This window comes from Homarus americanus, unplaced genomic scaffold (assembly GCF_018991925.1).
Source record: "Homarus americanus isolate GMGI-L3 unplaced genomic scaffold, GMGI_Hamer_2.0 scaffold36970, whole genome shotgun sequence".
Lineage (NCBI taxonomy): Eukaryota > Metazoa > Arthropoda > Malacostraca > Decapoda > Nephropidae > Homarus > Homarus americanus.
In genome coordinates this window covers 860,313-875,890 of record NW_024740094.1, presented here as the reverse complement: position 1 = coordinate 875,890, position 15,578 = coordinate 860,313, and the positions used below count along the sequence as shown (strand labels likewise).

Below are 15,578 nucleotides of genomic sequence, written 5' to 3'. Positions count from 1 at the left end.
TCCGAAGCGGTCATGATGCGCAGTTTACATATAGTATTTTTTTATTTATTTTTTTACAGAAACATTAACGATGAAAAACAACTTTGAGACTAAATACCTTATCAGTCATCAGGGTTAAGTTAATGACTCAAGATAAATGGTGTGGGAAAACTTGACCTGGGTTAACTCCGACTTTTACCATGGTTCGCCTACACACACACACAAAGCGTTTTCTGTCTCAGTTTTGTGAAATAAAATAAGTTTTTTTTTTACTATGCAATGCACTTGAAAGTTTTACCCCATTAGTGTTGCATTACAAAACGACTAGACTATGGTTGCATTTGAAGCTTATGTTAAATATATAGCACATAATTCTGACAGGCGGATCTATATGGGGGATTATTTTTTGTCGGGAGTAACTCAAGTGGCGGTGTCCATCTTCTCAATACTGTATATACCACAAATACAAAAATTTATGGAACCAAACTTCCCCCCCCCCCTCCCGCTTCTGGCCAGTGACCAACCACATGAATAAACCTTGAAACACAAAACCCCACGATCGTCAGAACACGTAACTCAATCTTGGACGGGTGTGTTCAAGTGGGTGCCCACCGTCCTGCTCGCTTGCTCACCCACCCTCCCTTACTCTACAGTACCCCCCTCTCTCAACAAGGCTCGTTTTCGTCATTATACAACGTATGGCAAAACTATCCACAACTAACGAAACACTTTCAGACAGCCTCATCATTTATGTAAGGTTAGGCCACATTAAGCAGGGTTAAGCGGGCTAAGTGAAACTAAGCTTCCATAGATTAAGCTTTGGCCTGCTGGGGAGGTTAGATTAAGCTAAGTCTGGATATTTGGAACTCCTGAAGATTAAGGACCCAAGCTTATTTCATCTGGTAATTAAGTACCCTGAGGCTACCTGGAGATGGGGTTAGGTTAGGTTAGCTTTAGGGTCTTTAATCATCAGGTGAAATAATCTGGGTGTGTGTCTAAGCTTCAGGTGACCAGTTTATTCATCAGCACACGTTATCCGGTACATAGTATACACAACTCGGCCAACAGTATTCCATCAAGCTTGGCTGACAGGTAACACCCACCACGACACTGACACCCGAGTTTGAACTGTCACCTCGCTCTCACGATGACTGGCGACCCCATCCCTCCTTCCCCCTTCCTGTCATACTGGCGACGACCATCACACACACACACACGTCTACCAGGAGTCTTGAGATCAACCAAAAGTTTACATGGGTGGTCAGGACCTGGCGTAACATAACCGGACCTAACAAACTAACCTAAACTAACATAACCAGACCAGACCAAACCTAACCTAACCTAACCTAACCAACTAACCTAACTGTAGCCCAAAGTCTGCTCACCATAAACTAAGGTAGATACTGTATCGAGTGTACCGTCCAAAGTCTACGGTCATACTTTACGTGTTGTTGTTACTGTCTTTATCATTGTCAAGAATAATGAATAAAAAAAGCTTGATCACCGTAAGATTTGACACTCCAGATTATTTCACGAGATGATTAAACGCACTAACCTAACTCAACCCCCTCCCAGGTAATGTTAGGGTGTCTAATCCTCAGGTGAAATAAACTGGTGTGTCCAATCCTCAGGTGAAATAAGCTAGTGTGTCTAATCTTCAGGTGATTCAAAGAACTTAAGACGACAAACAAAAAGATGCATTTGGTGAGGTATTTGCTAACATCTGATAGTCTGCCCCAAAGAGCGTGAGACAACGACGACACCAGCTGATAAACACAGGTATACATGCACAGGTTAAGATAAGGAGACAGGTGAGAGATAACCCACCACACTTACTGATTATAAACCTCAGTACCGATACCTGGATCACGTGAGGAGGGGGGAGAGAGAATAAATCTTGTACTAAGTTTCTAAAGGTTAAGAAACAAATTACATACACTGTCAGACTAAGGAAAACATACAACGCCCATTAATGCTATTAATATAACCAGGCTTAAGATACACGCCAAGATAAACACATAATTAGTCAAGCTGAGCCACCGTGCCGAGTAAACGTTGGTATTTTCTCTCTGGGTGTCTATACGCTCACACAGGAAGCAGTAGTAGTGGTCTATATACTTCACCTATACATTTACGCCCAAACAGACTATAGCGTCCACTAATTCTCTTTAACAACACAAGAGAACTGCACCAAAAACTCTAAATGAAAGTAGCTTTATAAATTAAGACCATTAAACTAGTCCACCAGAGCTAAATAAAAGTGTTGGGTCCACGTGTTAGTTTGTCTGTCTGTCAGTGGAGGTCCAAGTTGGCAGCGGCCGAGTCCCTGCACGTGTGGCCAAACCCTCCTCCACCACACACTCCCGTACACTTGTGGCAATGACCAGCTACGTCCACACTACACGCCACTAATATACCTGCCAGGAAGTTTGTTTGTATGTAGCACACGTTTATCAGTCGGGAGGTTTGTTTACATCACACGGCGCAGCACAATTCTCAAGACGCGATAACGTAACACAGGTCAACATAAGAAGACCAATCACAGCAATACATTAAGTCAACATAACAAATATACCTACACATCCAACTCTTCATATGCTTCTGTGATGTTCCTCGATCTATGTACTATTAATGGACTAAACAGTGATCCTACCAAGTAACAGGAAGGCACTGGTTCATCCCACACGTTCGACACATTACAATTAACCTGGGCAATATTAGCATCTGGCGTGACAACATCTGGGCTGCAGGTCAATGACGCTTACACTTATTATAATTGAATCTGGGTACATTAAATATATCCTCTAGTAATAAATTTATTCTTTAACCTGTGACACTGAACACCGAAAATAAGTTAATCTGGTGTTCGGAATTTTGTTTTGTGACCGAGACAGACAGACAGACATCTCAAAACGTGTACAATTTTGACCAACTCGCTGTAAGAGGCTTGACCAGACAATGGATGAGAGAGGCCAGACACAAACCTACACTAATTCTCGTACCTACCCAGGTGTCGTGATTCACTTGTTTTTCGATAATAGTATTATATTTCCTGTCAACAATAATAGTAATGATGTAGATATAACTATTTTATGGCATATGGTAAACGGGAGTGTCAGGAATTTGGCTATTATTATTATTATTACTGCTATTACTTTTTATTATCATTATGACTTTTGAGAGCTGATGTTTACCACCTATTAGGGCACACAGGTAATGGTAGATTGTAAACGACTGCTCTAAATAGTAAAAAAAAAATATATACTGTATATAGTACTTACCCCCTCCCCGACACCCCCCCCACAATACATTTAGGCGTGTAAAACTAAAAGGAATATTTAATATATTCCACAAATCTCTTCCCGGGAGACCAGATGAATGTTTCTTGGTCTCATTTTCAACTCGACTCACTTTTTCTATTTGTGTGAGAGAGAGAGAGAGAGAGAGAGAGAGAGAGAGACTAGACCACACAGTTAGCGCGACGCAACCCGAGTTTAAGAAATACCCGACTACACTTAACGTTACATAACCCGGAATTTAGAACTTTACCTAGACGCCTGTACCATAAATAACACATACACACACACATCGCCAACACGGGCAAATACCACCGTCTGGCGTTCCTCACTATACCACTTTGGTGACCTGTTGGAAACTACGCTAGGCATACGTTCGCTTGCCATTTTACCTGTGTATATAGTTCATTCTAATTCCTTTTGGTTCTCAAGTCAATAATGTATATTTAAATATTGTAATTCCTTAAGGTTTAAACATTTCAATATACTTATGCGTTAAATAAATTGGTGTCTTAAATAGAATTATATATTTTCAATGCATATTTAATAAAACACGAAAATAAACCAATAAAAACCAAGAAAAGTCCAATAAAATCGAAGAAAAGTCCAATAAAACCTAAGAGAAAAACTAATCATACCCAATAAGTCCAATAAAAACCCCAAAAAATCCAATAACCACACAAAAAGACAGTACAAACCACGAGGGAAAAAAAAACCTCCATAGAACCAACAACCCCCCGCCCCCAACAAATAAAACCCTGATTTCCCCCTTATTAATTTAAACCTTTTCATGTAGAGATATAAAAATAGAATCACAGAATAAGATGTTGACGAGAGACCACTTAAGGTACACCACACGTGCACACCTCTGAAGCCACAATTAGGGTAATGATCACCTTCCCACACACACACGGGGGTTGTAGAGCGGGTGCTGGAGATAATGATGAACTGTATGTTATGGTCGTGTAACGGTGAGCTCTCTCTCTCTCTCTCTCTCTCTCTCTCTCTCTCTCTCTCTCTCTCTCTCTTTCTTTCATTTTTTATCGTATTACGTAAAACAGGACAGTAACGCTTATCTTAATAGACTTATAGTGATACATATTTGAGAGAAAAAATGAGTGAGAGCGCGTAGTGTGAGTGAGTGCGTGTGAATGAATCCGTGTTAGTGAGTGAATGAATGAATGCGAGTGAGTGAATGCGTGTGTGAATGAACCCGTATTAGTCAGTCAATAAGCGAGTGAGGGCAAGTATATCGAATCACAAAACCGGATGACCAACACACACACAGAGGTCCGTCAACACATACCTACTAGTCCAAAACAGTCAAGTCCAATCCAGTTAGTTACATGCATTACCCCCCCCCCCTCCTGCCTGTTGTACACCCAGGGGCCTCAAGTAACAACAATACCGACACATTCTTTTTTACTAACAATAATTTCACGTTTTCCAGCTTTTCATTTTCCTTTTTCTTTAGTTTTCATCATCTTTTTATTTCACATTTTCTTTATTTTTCATCATCTTTTCATTTCCCATTTTCTTTAGTTTTCATGTTTTCATTTCCCATTTTCTTGTTTTCATCATCTTTTCATTTCCCATTTTCTTCTCTCACCGTTTTCTTCCTTACATCCATTTACAAGATCACAATTATCTAATTATTCCCATCTTTTGTTACCAATTACCCCCCCAGTCTCCATTTTCTTCTAACATGAACTCAACGTAAATCACTTTAACATAAAGAGCATAAACAACCCATTAATTCTGCTGAAAGTGATTTATGATGTATGTACCTGAAATCACCTTAAAAGTCAGGGTCTCTCTCTCTCTCTCTCTCAAATCATCAACATTGCAACATCCACAACCATCTCAAGCAAGATTTGTCGTTAACACACATTCACACTAAAGCTATAACGAGTTCAAGTTTTTTTTTCTATGGTAAGTTATTAAGTAAGAAGCTAAAACTCATTATATTTCTCTAGGTAAGTTATCAAGTACACATCAAACTGTTTTCCAATATAAAGAGCTGCCTTAAAATTAGTGTTCGATATAACATTTTTATTATTTGTTTTTTATAATTACTGTACCGATGGATTACTTTAATGTTATTTTGACAGGTAAATAACAAATATTTGGAGAATCTAGTTCAGGCATTGGGTACGTGTAGTCAATGTAATCCAAAGTTTCTAAAAATATTTGTATTCTTGGGGAGGAAAAGTCAAAGAAATTAGACCTGAAATCAATGCCAAAATGACCACATGCACTGAACACTTTTTTTACGAATATTTATTACAGGTACACAAAAAAAGGTGTGATTGTCAGTCAAGTTCTTCTTCTCAAGGCTAATACCAGGTGTGTGGTGTAAGCTTACTTGTAGACCTTCCGCTTCTCAATAAGGTCAGGTCGCCCTTGTCCAGTCACCACAAGTACGAGTGACGTTGAAAACAGCGGGTATAGTTCAGTATATAGTGGATGAGGTGGGTGGAGGAGGAGTTACCACACCCCCTGAGGACCTTAATGCGTGGTGAAGGACACGGGTCACAAGTTATGTAGGTGGAGACGCCCTCTGGTAACGCGGAGGTATTCCAGTGTTTACGGGTAGTAGGTGTTGCATGGCGGTGGTCTTCTGGCGGTGTACTTTGTGTCAACTGTTTACAATGGTGACGAGATAGCCCTCAGCACAGGCCGCCATGTTCACCACCAACACCCTGCTGCCTCTTTTCAGACTGTGAGAGGCGAGTGTCGGGGTCAAGCTTTAGTGATGCTGTCTTGGCCTCCATCTACCTCGTTGTACTACTTAACTACCACATCCTGTTTAACTGTGGACTGCAGGCAACACTTGGGCTTAATAGTCATCATGAAAGGCTCCCTCCGCTACAGCTTCGTCATACATATACCTGTACTGTCTGTAAGTCTGCTGATACCGACGTCATCTTGAACCCATAACTACCACAGGTCAAGATGATGATTAGAATCGATGAACAAGAGGAGGACAACCACACGGTCTCATGTGACGCCTCTCTAGCCTTTGACAGACCATTGTTGAAGACATCTGTGGTATAGACCATGATCCAGCTGTCTGCTCCATGACAGTGAAGGTGTGGCTCTCCGGTTTGCTGTTATTGAGGGAAATTTACTCATGCGTGGATCCGACTAACACGTGTCTCAACTACGGATGGTACTGTTTGTGGCCGGTAAAGTACACCGGCCGTCGTTTGGGAAACATAGGGTATTTACGTCACTGTGAGCGGTGGCCTAACCTAACCACGGCGTATGTGATCTACTGACCCACAAAAACTGTCTTGTGCCCATCACCAGCCTTCAGGAGTTCTTTTATACCCATTCCTGCAGTTTCCTCGCGTCTTCCGGGTACAGTGAAGACAGCTGTGTGAATCCAAAGCAGTGAAAGCTGGTGGTTTAGCTCTTTGAATAGCAGCCAGGTGCAGCTCCCAGTATCCCTCCCTCCCCGTGGCTTTGAGCAGCTCCTGTATCAAGGACACCAAGCTGATGAATATGACCCAGTGTATGAAGTCCTCATTCTGGTTGGTGAAGTGTTGCCACCAAGGCCTCTATGTCCTCCCTCAGTCCAGACCACGTACAGTATATACCAATATGTGGATCATGTCAACTAACCCAACCAAACCTAACATTACTAAACCTAACCTAACCCAACCTAGCCTTACTAAACCCTACCAAACCTAACATTACTAAACCTAACCTAACCCAACCTAGCCTTACTAAACCCAACCAAACCTAACCCAACCTAGCCTTACTAAACCCAACCAAACCTAACATTACTAAACCTAACCTAACCCAACCTAGCCTTACTAAACCCAACCAAACCTAACATTACTAAACCTAACCTAACGCAATCCAACCTAACCTTACCCAATCTATATAGTTTTATATAGATCAAAATGTCCGTTATATCGAGGATCCGCTAATTGTGAATCCCTCCAGCTAAAGGATTTACACTAATATTTACAGTATATGGAGAAACAAGTCCGTTATATGGAGGGTTTCACATTTAGCGGACCCCCGACATAACGGACTTTCTATATACAGTAATCCGTTAAATAGAGGTTTTGTCCTCACACGGTTAACTTGATCATCTGGTGTATGTAATTGTCTGGCTAAATAAACTTTCAATATCAAGTGAGATACCTTAACCCTTTGACGATTATTTAACCCTTTGAAGACATCATTTTAACCCTACGACGACTACAAGTATGATTTAACCCATTAACGACGATGTATAACCCATTAACGACGATTTATAACCCATTAACGACGATGTATAACCCTTTAACGACGATGTATAACCCATTAACGACGATGTATAACCCTTTAACGACGATGTATAACCCTTTAACGACGATATAACCCATTAACGACGATGTATAACCCATTAACGACGATGTATAACCCTTTAACGACGATGCATAACCCTTAACGACGATGTATAACCCTTAACGACGATGTATAACCCTTAACGACGATGTATAACCCTTTAACGACGACGATGTATAACCCTTTAACGACGATGTATAACCCTTTAACGACGATATAACCTTTAACGACGATGTATAACCCTTTAACGACGTATAACCCATTAACAACGATGTATAACCTTTAACGACGATGTATAACCCTTAACGACGATATAACCCTATTAACGACGATGTATAACCCTTAACGACGATGTATAACCCATTAACGACGATGTATAACCATTAACGACGATGTATAACCCATTAACGACGATGTATAACCCATTAACGACGATGTATAACCCATTAACGACGATGTATAACCCTTTAACGACGATGTAACGACGATGTATAACCCATTAACGACGATGTATAACCCATTAACGACGATGTATAACCCATTAACGACGATGTATAACCCATTAACGACGATTTATAACCCATTAACGACGATGTATAACCCTTTAACGACGATGTATAACCCATTAACGACGATGTATACACCATATATCGACCAAAACAGCCATCAAGCTATAGAATCTGAGGAAAATCTGATGGAGAAAACCAAATCTGCCTCAATCGGACGAACTGAAGGATAAAAATTAAGAAAATATAAATAAAGTAAATAAAAAGAAATAAGCAACACGAATAAAACGATAAAATAAAAAATACAACAAATAAAACTTCAGGGTAAATTTGTATATAAAAAACACATCATAATTATACATAAATAAATTGTATGACTAAAAATAATTAAAAGTTCGTGGCAGCAAAACCTCAGACTCCCAGTAAGTAATAATCCTAGTTAGTTGCAACGTCTCACACACACACACACACACACACAGGCATACACACACGGTCATGCAAAATTATCATCGTCTACTTCGTCTTCACCATTATCACCATCTTCGCCATCATTACCCGCATTTTCACCAACATTTTCCTCACCAAAACCACAACCACCATTTTACCAGCCAACAACCCTCCGCACTCTCCCAGCCAACAACCCTACGCACTCTACCAGCCTTACATACGCAATTTTACCTGGCCATAAAATACGCAATCCAGTGACCAATAAGGGAACCATCTCCTATAGGCCTACAACGATACGCACTCTCCCAGCCTCTAAAGATATTTGTTCCGCTGACACCCTCATCAATATGGCCCTTATATTGTTACCTGGGGGAGGAGGGCAGGGTTGTGGCCAGGTAACTCACACAGGTAACTCGTAGGGGGCAAGGTTGTGGCCAGGTACCTCACAGGTAACTCGGTAACTCATAGAAGTAACTCACTACCATCGCACGAATAACTTAAAAGTAACTCGCTTCTGTAACAGGTAACTCATACACCTAACTCAGACAAGAATAGACAGGCAACAGGTATATCACACAGGTAATTAAAACCCTTCTCCCTCAGTTGCCAGTCTAATCACACACACACGTTAAGGTGAACCTAACCTAACCATAACTTATCTATCCTAACTTAACCTAATCCTACTCTAACCAAATCTAATCTATCCTAACCTAATCCCACCAGGTAGAATTAGGGTGTTTAATTATCAGGTGAAATTAACTAAGGTGAGGCTAATCTTGATGAGAACCGAGGTGGTTAATTTAAAGTCATCACCACCACCACCACCATCATCATCATCATCATTATCGTCACCATCATCTTCGTACGTCACTTTGTTATTTATATATTGATCATATTTACGTGTTAATAGAGGTTATTCATTCATTTGTCAGCAGTCATGGTGGAGGCGTAAAGCGGTCTAGTAATACATATATTTTTTTTTACCCCATTAACCTCGACGTCTATTTCCTGATTGAGTTAAGCGCGGTTTCACTCACACACACACACCTTGGCTGTATCCCCCCAGTCTCCTTGCATCTTGGTTACCAGCACAAATATGACACGTGGATGACACTCACACAGACACGTGGATGACACACTGATACTCAAACATGACACACTGGACTGGTGGACGGACACACACACACACTACCATAATTATATACTGTACATAACACAACACCTTTCATAAGTTAAGTTACCTTCGGTGTTTCAGAGGAAGAAGTGGACTTTAATTTTTGTTTTTAGGGTGAGTGAGTAAGTGAGGGGGTAAACGATTGAGTGGTAGTGAGTAAGTGAGTGGGTAAACGAGTGAGTGGTAGTGAGTAAGTGAGTGGGTAAACGAGTGAGTGGTAGTGAGTAAGTGAGTGGGTAAACGAGTGAGTGGTAGTGAGTAAGTGAGTGGGTAAACGAGTGAGTGGTAGTGAGTAAGTGAGTGGGTGAACGAGTGAGTGGTAGTGAGTAAGTGAGGGGTAAACGAGTGAGTGGTTGGGTGAGTTGAGTGGTTATGCCGGGTGCTGGAGTGCAAACAGGTTCTTCAATATTCATTACTCGTAAAAACTGAAGATGTGAGAACGCATTTTATCGTCTGACTTGCACCAAATCACAAAGACAAAATCCCAACAGAGGCATCGAAAATTAGACCGGGAATCTATCGTAAGTCAATACATTCACTTAAGCATTAGTTAGGGGATAAAATTAACGTAGGGAACTTCCAGTGAATGTGACCCCGTGTTTGTGAGATTTGGTTAGGTTAGGTTTACATTACGTTAGTTTACATTAGGTTAAGTTAGATTATATTAGACTAAGTTAGGTTACATTAGGTTAGGCTAAGTTACATCACACTAGGTTTGATTATATTAGACAAGGTTAGGTTACGTTAAGTTAGGTTAAATTAGACTAGGTTAAGTTACATTAGACTAAGGTTAAATTATTCTAGATTAAGTTATATTCGGTTAGATTAGGTTAGGTTTACTTTGATTAGGTAAAGTTAGGTTAGGGTGTTTAATCTGCAGGTAGGTGGGTCGTGTGGAGAGATCGGAGGGTACAGGCTGCTACAGGAGTCACCACACGGCCCCTGAACACGACACGTCAACAGGTGAATGTCAGGTGACAATTATACGCTATTGTTTTTTTTTCATACTTCTATCTTCAGGTATAATAAGCTGGGGTGTCTAATCTACAGGTAAAATAAGCTAGTGTCTAATCTTAGGTAAATTAAGCTGGGGTGTCTAATCTTCACTTGTAATAAGCTGGGGTGTCTAATTTTCACGTGTAAATAAGCTGGGGTGTCTAAGCTTAAGTTTCTCCCATATTCAATCACTAACGTAACCACTTTCTACAAGAGCGTATTATTAAGTACTAGTTTTTCGATACCTGTAACCTGTAACTTGTACCTGTTCCGTGTTGTCTCCAAACCAGCATATACTGTACCTTCAGTCACACACACTTCCTCTTTATTTTTGTATCTTTTTGTATTTACAATTTTTTTCACATTTCATTGGCAGGTTTAGAAGGAATAATGCTGTTGTGTATACGGTTATCACACACACACAGTCTCTCTTTTATCGACCAAATCTGAAAGTTTAAGATACTAATAAAAATAAGTATTGAATTGTACGATCACTTCCGGGTACAGTAAATACAAGTAATAACTGAGGCAAAACATCTGAAACTTTATAATGGAGAGAGAGAGAGAAAGACTAGCTGACTTAACGCTGACACAAAATTCCTTCTTGTTTACACTACAGAACTGACAACTTAGCATCATCGTCAGCAGTTGTCAGGCGCAGTGGAGCTTTATGAATCCCACACTCTCGAACCACCGAACCCTTGATGAACAGGAGTCAAACTTATACATAATGAAACCTTTTTTTTTAAATTTCAAAGCCAACGCATACGAAAGTTCAACTGGGTTTAGGTAACAGGCCTATATGGTACTTTTAGATAGGCCTATGGGAAGTCATAATTACCACCGTAACTTTTCATCTTCGGTTGATGCCTATATGGTATTTTTAGATAGGTCTATGTGTATAGTTATAATTGCTACCGTAATATCCCATCTCTATGAGTCCGGTTCATTTTTATATACCAATAAGTCATAATAAATACTAAAAGTTATTAACGAATCAGATTATTTTAGAAGTACTTTGTCTTTATATATTCCAGATAAGGGTTCAGGATTCAAAGGTTCAAGTGTTTGGGATTCAAGGGGTCCAATTGCTCGAGATTCTGGGGACAGATTCAGGGATTCGGTACTCAAGAGGGTTCAAGTGTTCAGTGGTGGGCGTTACGAGCTGACTGTCCACGTCAGCATGGAAGGGCGGCCGTCAGAACGTCAGCTGGTTGATCAAGCTCTTCTAGGGTCATGCGTTACCAGGCGGACCAAGCTAACGTTTTGTTGTCACCACACACACAAACTGTCTGTCTGTGGTAGTGATGGCTTTGGTAGGGAAGCAATAACTGTCTGGGTTGGGTCTTAAGGGGTGGGAGGGGGAGGGGGGAGAAGGGGGAAGGAGGGAGGAAGGAGGGAGGAAGGAGGGAGAGAGGGAGGGCACTCACTGACCACTAACAGGGTTGTCTTACCTCCCTGACGGCTGGTGCTGCTGCTCCACCTCCTTTTACCACACTTCCTCTACCTTCCCCAACCTGCCTCTCTACCTTCCCTCTTCCCCTACCCATCCTCCCACTTATCTCCTTCCCTCCCTCCTACCCACCTCTCCACACGTCAGTCCCCGGGGTTAACCAGCAGACACTATCAGCCAAGTTCCAGGACAGGGCTATAAGTATTTCCAGGCCCGGGAGGGATGGTCGTGGCTGGCTTTACTCAACCCAAAGGATGACCCGCCTCTCCTGACCTTACCGATAATGTTTTCTCCAGTAGCCTACGTGAGGGGTGTTCTATATGGCTTAATGTATCTATTTACTATTTCCCGGATCACCCTTAGTTATCAAACAGTTGTAAATCTCTCTCTCTCTCTCTCTCTCTCTCTCTCTATGTTCGCTTATATCTCTCCCTAACACCAACAACATTCTACGTTATCAGAAATATTATAAACACGACGAAACAAAAATGATTAAACTTAAAAAAAAAATGATCATCTTTCCTGGACGTTATTTCGATACAGTTTTATGCCTCCCCATTTTAAGAGGATTATCTAACCTAACTTACGATCGACTGGGAAACCGAACTGGGAATAAATGACCTTAAGTAGAGAGTCATAAGTACACAGTTATAAGTAGAAAGTTGTGTAGCGACAACAGTAAAGTACCTCGTCCCTTACTTCAACCCTCACTCACTCACTCACCTCGCATAGTGGAGAACAACAAGCCTTCATGACCTACCTACCTACCCCCATCCCTTCTACCACTAGTCCCACAACTACCAGCACACTCTACCACCATCGCTACCTTCTCACTATCAACATTACCCCCCTTGACTACCATCACCAACCTACCACTACCACCCTCTCGTTACTACCAACCACCAACCTCTCACTACCACCATCCCTTCACTACCAACACTACTCTCTTCACCACCACCTCCCCACCAACAACAAACAGGGAAAGGGTTCTCCTGGCTGCTGCACACACACAAACACATACAAACACACATACGCACGCACGCTTATAAACACACGTACACAAACCAAGTTCTGTTAATCTCCATTTGGTCAAATTAACAAACATTCACATATAAACATCCTTAAAAACCTATATAATAAACATTTGTCACCTTAACACAATTTTCTCTACAATATTAACATTACACACCTAAACACAAAGCGCTCTCTCTCTCTCTCTCTCTCTCTCTCTCTCTCTCTCTCTCTCTCTCTTTTTCCGTGACACGTCTAAAACATTCACCAAAACACAAAATTCCAACACCACAAACATCGACAGGATCCTAAACATCTGTACTATATTAAACACAGTGATAAACACTATTGGGTGTTAGAGCTCTCATAAGTGTCTACAGCTCCTTGTGTTGTTAAACCTTCTCTGGCAAACATAAAACTTGGTCAATATTTATCTTGGCAGTCTAATGATAAGAGCCAGGCGAGGTGCTGCAACATGACACACACACAATATATATATATCATACATAATAATAAAAATACTAATAACTGTAATAATAATACAAATAACTACGATAATAACAATAACAATAAACTCATGGACGAATGAATAATGGTAAATAAAAAAACCGTTTATATAAATCAATTAATACAACATTAAAACTGATATGTGAATCACCTGTTTGAAAATACCTAAATTCTTTCTTTAGGTAAGTAAGTAAGTAAGAATGGTAAGTAAGTAAGTAAGTAAGTAGAAGTAAGTAAGTAGAAGTAAGTAAGTAAGTATGTATGTATGTATGTGTAGTACAGTGTGGGAGGTATTAAGACAGAGGGAGAGGCCCACACACACAGGGAGGGAGGGAGGGTGTGGTAGAGGTGTCTGGTATCACTACACTACCTCAATGCCACTGTCTGACTCAAACACCTCCCTCCCTCCCTGTGTGTTTTATCTCTCTCTCTCTCTCTCTCTCTCTCTCTCTCTCTCTCTCTCTCTCTCTCTCTCTTTAGTATACTTCATCTCTCAATTCATTTTATCTTTCATTTGTTTTATTTTCTTTACTATCTCTCTTTATCTCTTTCTCTAAATATTCACTCACTCTTTCTCAAAACTCACTCACTCATTAAAGTTTCTTTCCTAAATAAATCCGGTATATAATCCACATTAACCACGCAGATTAACCCTGTAACTGGTGGTAAATCTTCGAAGGTTAAGTCGTCCTTGACCCCCCCCCCCAAGAATGATTTAATTAGATCACCTGAAGTTTAGCCCCCCTGAGGTTATTTCACATAATTAATGATTATAGACCCTAGGTTAGTTTAGAGGTTAAGTTAAGCTTGGCTAGCGTTAGGTTAGGACAGGTTAGCGTTAGGGGTGGTTAATCTTACGGTAAAATAAAAGAGAGAGAGAGATATATATATACAGGAGACTCATGATCACTGACCTACGATAGTGGAGATAACGCTATCCCGACACACACTGTCATCATAAACATATCAATTCAGACACTATAAAAAAGCTAAGAGGTTTATTAATGAACATCCTTACATAAACTACCAAGACACTTACACACAGACACTTACCTACTTACACACACATTAGATTACAAGATGTTGTAACCGCTAGATTAAGGTTAGGATATAAGTACCTTTGGCAGTATGTTCCTCAAGCAGATGTAAACAAAACTAAATGTAAAGTGTGTGGCCATACATATGGCCACACACTTGAACACTACGTCCTCGACTATGTGAAGATAGAACCTTTTAGGGACAGGTCCAAGCACACTGTGTGTGAAATGGCACAACACTTCATCTCTAATGGCAAGATAGCCGACATATTAAGATTGTATCCACTTTTTTGCACTTAGTAACTATATCAATACTCATGTACAGAACCAAATACGCAATGTGCTTGAATACTTCTCACGTAAATGTGAATAACAAAGTGTGAGGCCAGACATACTGCCTCACAAGCCTGTACTCACGCATTTGTGAATAAGTTACCCTTTATGTATAGAACTAAACAAATAATGTAAATGAAATACTGTGTAACATTCAGTGCCATAATATCCTGACAACGGGGGTTAATTATTATGACCCTTTGTAAACCCTACTCTGTAATCCTTTTGCGCTACCGCTCACAGGATGAGTGTGGGGTGCACAATAAAGTAGCCGCTGCAAGCGGCAAAATCAAACACAATTGATATAAGTGTTCAAACGAAGCAGTGACCTTGACCTTTGACCTCTCTTGTGACCCTAGTACACAGCAGAGTCAGGGAAGGTGAGAGAGATCATGGGAAGAGGTGGATTGACCTAATGGCTATAACGAACACACACACACACGGTATAGTTCTTTGTGTTCTTGAGTTTTATGCTATCGACACTCCTACATACAT

The 15,578-nt window shown here is 40.6% G+C and overlaps 1 protein-coding gene across 4 annotated transcripts in view; it reads right to left on the bottom strand.

Annotated features, from left to right (window-relative positions):
* LOC121875108 overlaps window positions 1–15,578 on the bottom strand; it is a 63,161-nt gene that overhangs the window by 26,976 nt on the left and 20,607 nt on the right. The window contains exon 1 of one of the 4 annotated variants that reach the window (XM_042379470.1): window positions 5,641–5,659. The exons of the other annotated variants lie outside the window; for them this stretch is intronic. The gene's annotated coding sequence lies outside the window, so the exon portion shown is untranslated. Of the gene's footprint in view, window positions 1–5,640; window positions 5,660–15,578 lie in introns of those variants that run through there. 4 annotated transcript variants of the gene reach the window in all.